The sequence below is a fragment of the Anomaloglossus baeobatrachus genome, chromosome 9 (genome assembly GCF_048569485.1).
Source record: "Anomaloglossus baeobatrachus isolate aAnoBae1 chromosome 9, aAnoBae1.hap1, whole genome shotgun sequence".
NCBI classification, from domain to species: domain Eukaryota; kingdom Metazoa; phylum Chordata; class Amphibia; order Anura; family Aromobatidae; genus Anomaloglossus; species Anomaloglossus baeobatrachus.
In genome coordinates, this window is record NC_134361.1 from 21,806,859 (window position 1) to 21,817,161 (window position 10,303).

Consider the following 10,303-nt stretch of genomic DNA (forward strand, 5'->3'; position numbering starts at 1 on the left):
TACAGGGGGCAAAGTGACTACAGGGGGCAAAGAGACTACAGGGGGCAAAGTGACCACAGGGGGCAAAGAGACTACAGGGGGCAAAGAGACTACAGGGGGCAAAGAGACTACAGGGGGCAAAGTGACCGCAGGGGGCAAAGAGACTACAGGGGGCAAAGTGACCGCAGGGGGCAAAGAGAGTACAGGGGGCAAAGAGACTACAGGGGCAAAGTGACTACAGGGGGCAAAGTGACCGCAGGGGGCAAAGAGACCACAGGGGGCAAAGTGACCGCAGTGGGGCAAAGAGACTACAGGGGGCAAAGAGACTACAGGGGGCAAAGTGACCGCAGGGGACAAAGAGACTACAGGGGGCAAAGAGACTACAGGGGGCAAAGTGACCACAGGGGGCAAAGAGACTACAGGGGGCAAAGTGACTACAGGGGGCAAAGAGACTACAGGGGGCAAAGTGACTACAGGGGGCAAAGAGACTACAGGGGGCAAAGTGACCACAGGGGGCAAAGAGACTACAGGGGGCAAAGAGACTACAGGGGGCAAAGAGACTACAGGGGGCAAAGTGACCGCAGGGGGCAAAGAGACTACAGGGGGCAAAGTGACCGCAGGGGGCAAAGAGAGTACAGGAGGCAAAGAGACTACAGGGGGCAAAGTGACTACAGGGGGCAAAGTGACCGCAGGGGGCAAAGAGACCACAGGGGGCAAAGTGACCGCAGTGGGGCAAAGAGACTACAGGGGGCAAAGAGACTACAGGGGGCAAAGTGACCGCAGGGGACAAAGAGACTACAGGGGGCAAAGTGACCGCAGTGGGGCAAAGAGACTACAGGGGGCAAAGTGACCGCAGGGGGCAAAGAGACTACAGGGGGAAAAGAGACCACAGGGGGCAAAGAGACTACAGGGGGCAAAGTGACCGCAGGGGGCAAAGTGACCGCAGGGGGCAAAGTGACTACAGGGGGCAAAGAGACTACAGGGGGCAAAGAGATTACAGGGGGCAAAGAGACTACAGGGGGCAAAGAGACCACAGGGGGCAAAGAGACCGCAGGGGGCAAAGTGACCACAGGGGGCAAAGAGACTACAGGGGGCAAAGAGACTGCAGGGGGCAAAGTGACCGCAGGGGGCAAAGAGACTACAGGGGGCAAAGTGACCGCAGGGGGCAAAGTGACCACAGGGGGCAAAGTGACCGCAGGGGGCAAAGTGACCGCAGGGGACAAAGAGACTACAGGGGGCAAAGTGACCACAGGGGGCAAAGAGACTACAGGGGACAAAGAGACCGCAGGGGGCAAAGTGACCGCAGAGGGCAAAGAGACTACAGGGGGCAAAGTGACTGCAGGGGACAAAGTGACCACAGGGGGCAAAGAGACTACAGGGGGCAAAGTGACCGCAGGGGGGCAAAGAGACCGCAGGGGACAAAGAGACCGCAGGGGGCAAAGGGACCGCAGGGGGCAAAGTGACCGCAGTGGGGCAAAGAGACCGCAGGGGGCAAAGTGACCGCAGGGGGCAAAGAGACCGCAGGGGGCAAAGAGACCGCAGGGGGCAAAGTGACTGCAGGGGGCAAAGTGACCGCAGGGGGCAAAGGGACTACAGGGGGCAAAGGGACTACAGGGGGCAAAGAGACTGCAGGGGGCAAAGTGACTGCAGGGGGCAAAGTGACCGCAGGGGGCAAAGGGACTACAGGGGGCAAAGTGACTACAGGGGGCAAAGAGACCGCAGGAGGCAAAGTAACCCCAGGGGGACAAAGGGACTACAGGGGGCAAAGAGACCGCAGGGGGGGCAAAGTGACCGCAGGGGGCAAAGTGACTACAGGGGGCAAAGGGACCGCAGGGGGCAAAGTGACTACAGGGGGGCAAATAGACCGCAGGGGGGCAAATAGACCACAGGGGGCAAAGTGACTACAGGGGGCAAAGAGACCGCAGAGGGGCAAAGTGACCGCAGGGAGCAATGAGACCGCAGAGGGGCAAAGTGACCACAGGGGGCAAAGAGACCGCAGGGGGCAAAGAGACCGCAGGGGGCAAAGTGACCGCAGAGGGGCAAAGTGACCGCAGGGGGCAAAGTGACCGCAGAGGGGCAAAGTGACCGCAGGGGGCAAAGAGACCGCAGGGGGCAAAGTGACTACAGGGGGAAAAGAGACCACAAGGGGCAAAGTGACTACAGGGGGCAAAGAGACCACAGGGGCAAAGTGACTACAGGGGGAAAAGAGACCACAGGGGGCAAAGAGACCGTAGGGGGGGCAAAGAGACCACAGGGGGCAAAGGGACAGCAGGGGGCAAAGAGACCACAGGGGGCAAAGGGACAGCAGGGGGCAAAGTGACTACAGGGGGAAAAGAGACCACAGGGGGGGCAAAGAGACCGCAGGGGCGGGCAAAGGGACAGCAGGGGGCAAAGGGACAGCGGGGGGGGGCAAAGGGACAGCGGGGGGGCAGAGAGATCACAAGGGGCAATGAAACAGCCGAGGTGGCAAATAGACTGCAGGGGGGGCAAAGAGATCATAGGGTGCAAAGTGATCACAAGGGGCAAAGCGACTACAGGGGACAAAGAGACCACAGGAGGTAAGGAGACCACAAAGGGCAAAGAAACCGCAGGGGGGCAAAGTGATTACAAGGGGTAAAAAGACCACAGGGGGTGAAGAAACCACAGGGGGCAAAATGACTACGGGGGAGGGGGGGGGCAAAGAGACCACAGGTGGCAAAGAGACCACAGGGTGCAAAGAGACCACAGGGGGCAAAGAGACTACAGGGGACAAAGAGACCACAGGGTGCAAAGAGACCACAGGGTGCAAAGAGACCACAGGGTGCAAAGAGACCACAGGGGGCAAAGAGACCACAGGGGGCAAAGAGACTACAGGGGACAAAGAGACCACAGGGGGCAAAATGACCACAAAGGGCAAAGAGATCACAGGGTATAAGGAGACCACAAAGGGCAAAGAAAGCGCAGGGGGTAAAGACACCGCAGGGGGCAAAGTGATCACGAGGGGTAAAGAGACCACAGGGGGTGAAGAAATCACAGGGGGCAAAATGACTAGGCAAAGAGACCACGAGGGGGGGGGCACAGAAACCATAGGGGGCAAAGTGACCACCAGGCAATAGTGCAGCCCACAAGGGCCAGAGACCCTCGGTTGATGTGTAAGGGTCTTCAAGGCGCACAGGGTGAACAGTGTTTTACCTGAATTACAGTGAAAGCTGTGCCGGTTCTGCAGGGCTGTGTTCACACTGGTTTGCCTTACCTTGAAAGGATTGTCCACAATAAAAAAAATAGCATTTTTTTTAAACCCATCATTGCTGCTGTAAAGTGCCACACTGGTCACACATTGTATCCACGTACTGGGCGACTGTGCGAGGCCTGGGGAGCATCATGCCCTGGCCCCAAATATGAAGTGTTTTCTGGACATCATACATTCAACTTCCATCTGATCAAGCAGGGAATCTGCCACCAGATTTCATAATACAATCTGCGTACATTATTCAATTGATCTAGTCCTGATGAGGCTGGTGTACTTACATCACTAATCCATATTAGAATGGCTTTTTAATTGTAAAGGCTTTGATCCACGTTTTGAAGCTATCACAGGTCTATATGAGAAAGAATAATGTAACAATCACTGGGACCCCCACCGTTACCCAAAACTAGGGCTGTGAAGACGTCACAGGCGAGCCCCCTCTGAATGGAGCGGAGATTCAGCATGCCCACCTCCACTCCACTCATTATCTATGGGATTGCCGGAGATACATAACTATACTCGGGCATTTTTGGTAATTCCATAGAGAATGGATGGAGAGAAGGAACAAATGCCCAAATTCCACCCCAATGAGACAGGCTGTTCAGATAAATACTGATGTCTTCAGAGACCCACTGTCAGGATCGGTGGAGCCCCAGCTGTGGACCCTTAGTAACTATGAAATCATCCTATGAGTAAGTCATAACTTAAAAACCTTCATATTTAAATTCTATCTCAGCCCTCGTAGCCTCACTGACCGTTCCTCAGTGTCCTCCCTGCTGCTGCTGGATGTATGGAGAGTAGCCTCACTGATCGTTCCTCAGTGTCCTCCCTGCTGCTGCTGGATGTATGGAGAGTAGCCTCACTGACCGTTCCTCAGTGTCCTCCCTGCTGCTGCTGGATGTATGGAGAGTAGCCTCACTGACCGTTCCTCAGTGTCCTCCCTGCTGCTGCTGGATGTATGCAGAGTAGCCTCACTGATCGTTCCTCAGTGTCTTCCCTGCTGCTGCTGGATGTATGGAGAGTAGCCTCACTGACCGTTCCTCAGTGTCCTCCCTTCTGCTGCTGGATGTATGGAGAGTAGCCTCACTGACCGTTCCTCAGTGTCCTCCCTTCTGCTACTGGATGTATGGAGAGTAGCCTCACTGACCGTTCCTCAGTGTCCTCCCTGCTGCTGCTGGATGTATGGAGAGTAGCCTCACTGACCGTTCCTCAGTGTCCTCCCTGCTGCTGCTGGATGTATGGAGAGTAGCCTCACTGACCGTTCCTCAGTGTCCTCCCTTCTGCTGCTGGATGTATTGAGAGTAGCCTCACTGACCGTTCCTCAGTGTCCTCCCTTCTGCTGCTGGATGTATGAGGAGTAGCCTCACTGATCGTTCCTCAGTGTCCTCCCTGCTGCTGCTGGATATATGGAGAGTAGCCTCACTGACCGTTCCTCAGTGTCCTCCCTTCTGCTGCTGGATATATGGAGAGTAGCCTCACTGACCGTTCCTCAGTGTCCTCCCTTCTGCTGCTGGATGTATGGAGAGTAGCCTCACTGACCGTTCCTCAGTGTCCTCCCTTCTGCTACTGGATGTATGGAGAGTAGCCTCACTGACCGTTCCTCAGTGTCCTCCCTGCTGCTGCTGGATGTATGGAGAGTAGCCTCACTGACCGTTCCTCAGTGTCCTCCCTTCTGCTTCTGGATGTATGGAGAGTAGCCTCACTGACCGTTCCTCAGTGTCCTCCCTGCTGCTGCTGGATGTATGGAGAGTAGCCTCACTGACCGTTCCTCAGTGTCCTCCCTTCTGCTGCTGGATGTATTGAGAGTAGCCTCACTGACCGTTCCTCAGTGTCCTCCCTGCTGCTGCTGGATGTATGGAGAGTAGCCTCACTGACAGTTCCTCAGTGTCCTCCCTTCTGCTGCTGGATGTATGGAGAGTAGCCTCACTGACCGTTCCTCAGTGTCCTCCTTTCTGCTGCTGGATGTATTGAGAGTAGCCTCACTGACCGTTCCTCAGTGTCCTCCCTGCTGCTGCTGGATGTATGGAGAGTAGCCTCACTGACAGTTCCTCAGTGTCCTCCCTTCTGCTGCTGGATGTATGGAGAGTAGCCTCACTGACCGTTCCTCAGTGTCCTCCCTGCTGCTGCTGGATGTATTGAGAGTAGCCTCACTGACCGTTCCTCAGTGTCCTCCCTGCTGCTGCTGGATGTATGGAGAGTAGCCTCACTGACCGTTCCTCAGTGTCCTCCCTGCTGCTGCTGGATGTATGGAGAGTAGCCTCACTGACCGTTCCTCAGTGTCCTCCTTTCTGCTGCTGGATGTATTGAGAGTAGCCTCACTGACCGTTCCTCAGTGTCCTCCCTGCTGCTGCTGGATGTATGGAGAGTAGCCTCACTGACCGTTCCTCAGTGTCCTCCCTGCTGCTGCTGGATGTATGGAGAGTAGCCTCACTGACCGTTCCTCAGTGTCCTCCCTTCTGCTGCTGGATGTATTGAGAGTAGCCTCACTGACCGTTCCTCAGTGTCCTCCCTGCTGCTGCTGGATGTATGGAGAGTAGCCTCACTGACCGTTCCTCAGTGTCCTCCCTGCTGCTGCTGGATGTATGGAGAGTAGCCTCACTGACCGTTCCTCAGTGTCCTCCTTGCTGCTGCTGGATGTATGGCGAGATTGAGGGCGGTTTCATACACCCGATATATACGGACAAAGTATGGACCGGCTGCTGGTCTCCTGAACCAAACACAACAGCCGGATATTATGATTTTAGGGCTCCTGAGTTCGCAGAAAGGTTAAAGACAAAATTAAAAATCCAATCAATGCAAATAAATGTGGTAACACGAATATTTTTACGCGCGGACCAATAGCCTGCGTGTAACAAATCACGGCCCGCACTGCTTTGATCCGAGTGGGGTCAGATTTTTTCATGGACCCAAAGACTTTCACCCAACACTTGGATCAACATTGGACATGTCTAAGTAATTTGGCATCAACCACTCAGTCCACAAAACATCATAGAAATGTGAATGCATAGACTATCATGGGTGAGAGTGATATTCGTGAAAAACTGGTGTGTGAATAAGCCCTTAAACCAGGTTCAGACGGACGTATTTCATGGACTGGCCGTGGGTGCTATGACCCGAATTTACCGCCTCATGTGTGTCTATGAGGCTGTAAATTTGGTCGGGATACGTATGGTCAGTCCGGGTCAATGCAGTCTGTATATGACCTAAAGGAAAAATACATCCCAGTCCCTATATAAGGCAGACATATCAGGACAGTTGTGGGGGCCTTTATCATCTGTGGAAATTACATTGCTGAGGCTGATGAAAGACAACCAAAAGGAGACCCCTCTCTTTGTTTATACCCAATAGGGGGGCATGATTAGCATAGATTGCTGAATGCAAAGGGTTAATGGCCAGTAATATAGGGGGGGCCGTCAATCACCGCCTCAGGTCATTACATAAGTACAGCTGCTGTGTGCCCATGTCATCTGCCATTATGGATATAACATGGAGAGAAGAATCAGTGCCCTTGATACTGACATATGCGGTACATTAACAAAAAAACAAACCTTATAAATGGCCACAATTCCCCAAACGCTGGGAATGTAATGTTTATAGAAGCATGTGGCCATAGCACAAAAACCCCCAAAACTACAAAATGCCGTGTGGTACCAGCCTGAAGGAAAACAGAGCAGTTGCCCATAGCAACTAATTTAATTCAGGCTTTTATTTTGTGGAGGCCTAAACTGAAAGTGATTGGTTGCCGGGGGCAACATCTTACTGTTTACTGGCCCTAACTCTTACCCCATTTCAGGGGCTGTTGTGCAGCCATATTGCCCGGTCTGATGTGTCACAGGGGTGCGAAGAGGCAAAATTAATTAACGTGGAACCATACAGCTGCTAATACAACATCCGGTCAGTCAGACATATATTTCTAAGCCAGGCTAAATTGCCAGCAACTTTCCCGCATCGTTGGTGCAATGTGTGGACCCAGTTTAAGGCCGTATTCAGACATGCATATTTTTTCAGGCCAAGTACGGACCAGTCACCGATCTAATATCAGACTGCACTCGCATCAGGTCAAAACTATGGAGCAGTGTCCATCTGCGATTGATTTCTCATGCCATATCAGCCTGAGAAATAATTGTCAACATGCTGCGTTTGGCAGCGAGTCTCAGCTCATGCACCCACATACAAGTCTATGGGAGCGTGTGAAACATTGCACTGCACTCGCATGTCATCCGACCACAGAGCGATGTACGCAGAGACAGGCAGCGGAGGAGATGGGAAGATAGTGCTCCCTCCCTCTTCTCCGCAGCGGTGACCCGATCGCAAGATCGCATCACAGTCGCATGACTCTTGGCTTACGCTCGCAGCAGAGGGTCATTAGCATATCACTTCCAATGCTCACGCATTAGAAGCTATGCGCAAGTGGAACCGTACACTGAGCCTGGACCTGGGGAGGGCAAGGGAGGACCAAGTTTTTTTTAAACAAGCTGCAGCTGTGGGACGAGTTTTCCATCTTACGCGTACAAAACAAGAAACCAGCACATACTCACTTTAGAAGGTTCTCCTCCTCCTTCCTCATAGATGGCACATTTCTCTTGTTCTCAGGACGGCCGCCGATGAAGCACCACGTGATCAGACCTGTCCATCGTCCGCCTCCATTTATAACACTACACGCGGGAAAGCTGCTTTTCTATTGTAGCAGGCGGACGGACAGGTCTGGTCACAAGCTCCTTCATCAGCACTTTTCATTTTTCCTCCTCTTCTTCAAGAGCCATATTATTTTTTATTTTTCAGTCCGTGCAGCCGCACAAGGGCTGTTTTTTTTTCTGGAATGAGTTGTACTTTTGAATAAAATCATTAATTTTACCAAACAATGAATTGAAAAACGAATATAATAGTGAAAAAAAACACATTTCAGCCATTATTTTTTCAGCGTTTCTTTTTAGGTTGCTCCTTGCCTGGTGGAAATGACCCAATAACTTGGTTTGATTTTTAGCTCAGTTCAGTTACCGCAACATCAAACTTGGATAGTTTTTTTTTATTTTAGTGGTTGCAAAAAATTTTTTAAAAAAATTGTAAAAACAAAAAAAAATAGTTTGTGTTTTGCCATTTTCCAAGATCTGGAACTTTTTTAATTTTTTTTCATTACTGGAGCGGTGAGGGCTTGTTTTTTGTGTGATAATGTGATATTTTTATTTACCGTATATAATTTTGGGGTGCTTACAATGTCTTGTGGTGAAGGGGAGGGGGCAGATGGGATCTTAAATGACGCACCCCCGGAATCATTTGCTTTTAGGCTATGTCCGCACGTTGCTTTTTACCTGCTTTTTTGCTGCTTTTTCAACTGCAGCGTTTAATGCCAAAATGGTTGTGTTCTGCTTTTCAAGCAAAGTCTATGGGAATTTGGGTATGTCCGCTCCATATTTCTGGACCTGATATGCACCGTACATATATGGCGGATATTGGGAAGGGATTACAGGTTGTTTTTTTTTTAATTGTTCCACCAAAATGAAATATTTCTCCCAGTACAATATTACAATTACACATTTTGTCTTACACGTTTATTCCCTTTGTGTGTTTGAGGACAACACCCAAAAAAAAACCTGAAAAAAAATGAAAATTGGACATAATTCCACATAAAGCCCCAAAAATGGGTTGGACAAGATTGTTGCCACTTTCTAAGGCCTCTTTCACACGCCCGTGAAAATCACGAACGTTTTTCACGGAAGTGTCAAAGGTGCGTATTGCCCTCTGTAAGCCGTGTTTATGGCACACATGTTCTCCGTGTGTTATCCGTGATAATACATGGAGAACGAGAACTTTCTGCTCACCTGTCCCTGGCGTCGCTGTCCGTGGTGCTGATCTTCGGTCTCCGGTCCTGCCGACTCCCCGCTGCTGCTGCTTCCGGCCGCAGTGAAGTGAATATGCAATGAGCATAATGAGCGCCGGTCAGAAGCAAGTGACAGCAACGGCAGAGACAGGAGGGCAGGAGAAGGTGAGTAAAGATTTGTTATTTTTTTCGCAGACACGTGTGTTTTCTCCGGTGCGTGTCACATGGAACACCTCCGTGTGGTCCGTTTGCGGGTCATGTGACACCCGTGATGCCGGAGAAAAACGGACATGTCTACGTGTGGAGCACACGGGCACACGTATGCTCCACACGTACACACGGTCCATGGCAGAATACGCACGTGAGCGCAGACCCATTGATTTGAATGGGTCTACGTGTGCCCGTGTCTCCGGTACGTGAGGAAACGGACCAAACACGTACCGGAGACACGGACGTGTGAAAGAGGCCTAAAATTGTGAGTAAACAACTTTGCTTCAAGCATATGTCGCTGGTTCAAACTCCCTTTTGGCAAGTAACAGGTGTGGGCAATAAGGAAACACATCTGAAACCAGATAAAAAGGGGAGAAATTGACTCAATCTTTGCATTGTTTGTCTGTGTGTGCCGCAGTAAAGCATGGAGAACAGAAAGAGAAGAAGAGAAATGTCTGAGGACTTGAGAACCAAAATTGTTAAAAAAAATCAACAATCAAGGTTACAAGGCCATCTCTAGAGATCTTGTTGTTCCTTTGACCTCAGTGTGCAACATATTAAAGAAGTTCAAAACCCATGACACTGTAGCTAATCTCCCTGGATGTGGATGGCAGAGAAAAATTGATAAATGTTGTAACGCGGGATACTCCAGATGGTGGAAATGCCCCAATCAAGCTCCAAAAAAATTCAAGCCGTCCTGCAGCTCAGGAGGCATCAGTGTCAGCGCAAACTATCCATCCATATTTGGAGGAAACGAAACGTTATGGAGGAAACCCAGGAGGACCCCACTGCTGACACAGAGACAAAAAAAAGCTAGAATGCAGTTACATGAGTAAGCAAAATGCATCTGGGAAAGTGTTTTGTGGACAGATGAGACTAAGGTAGAGTTTTTCGGTAAAGCACATCATTCTACTGCTTACTGAAAATTGAATGAGGCCCACAAAGAAAAGAGCACAGGACCTACAGTCATACATGGTGAAGGTCAGAGATCATTTAGGGTTGTTTTGCTGTCTCTGGCACTGGGGTCCTTGACTGTGCAAGAAATCATGAAATCTGAAGATTAACAAAGG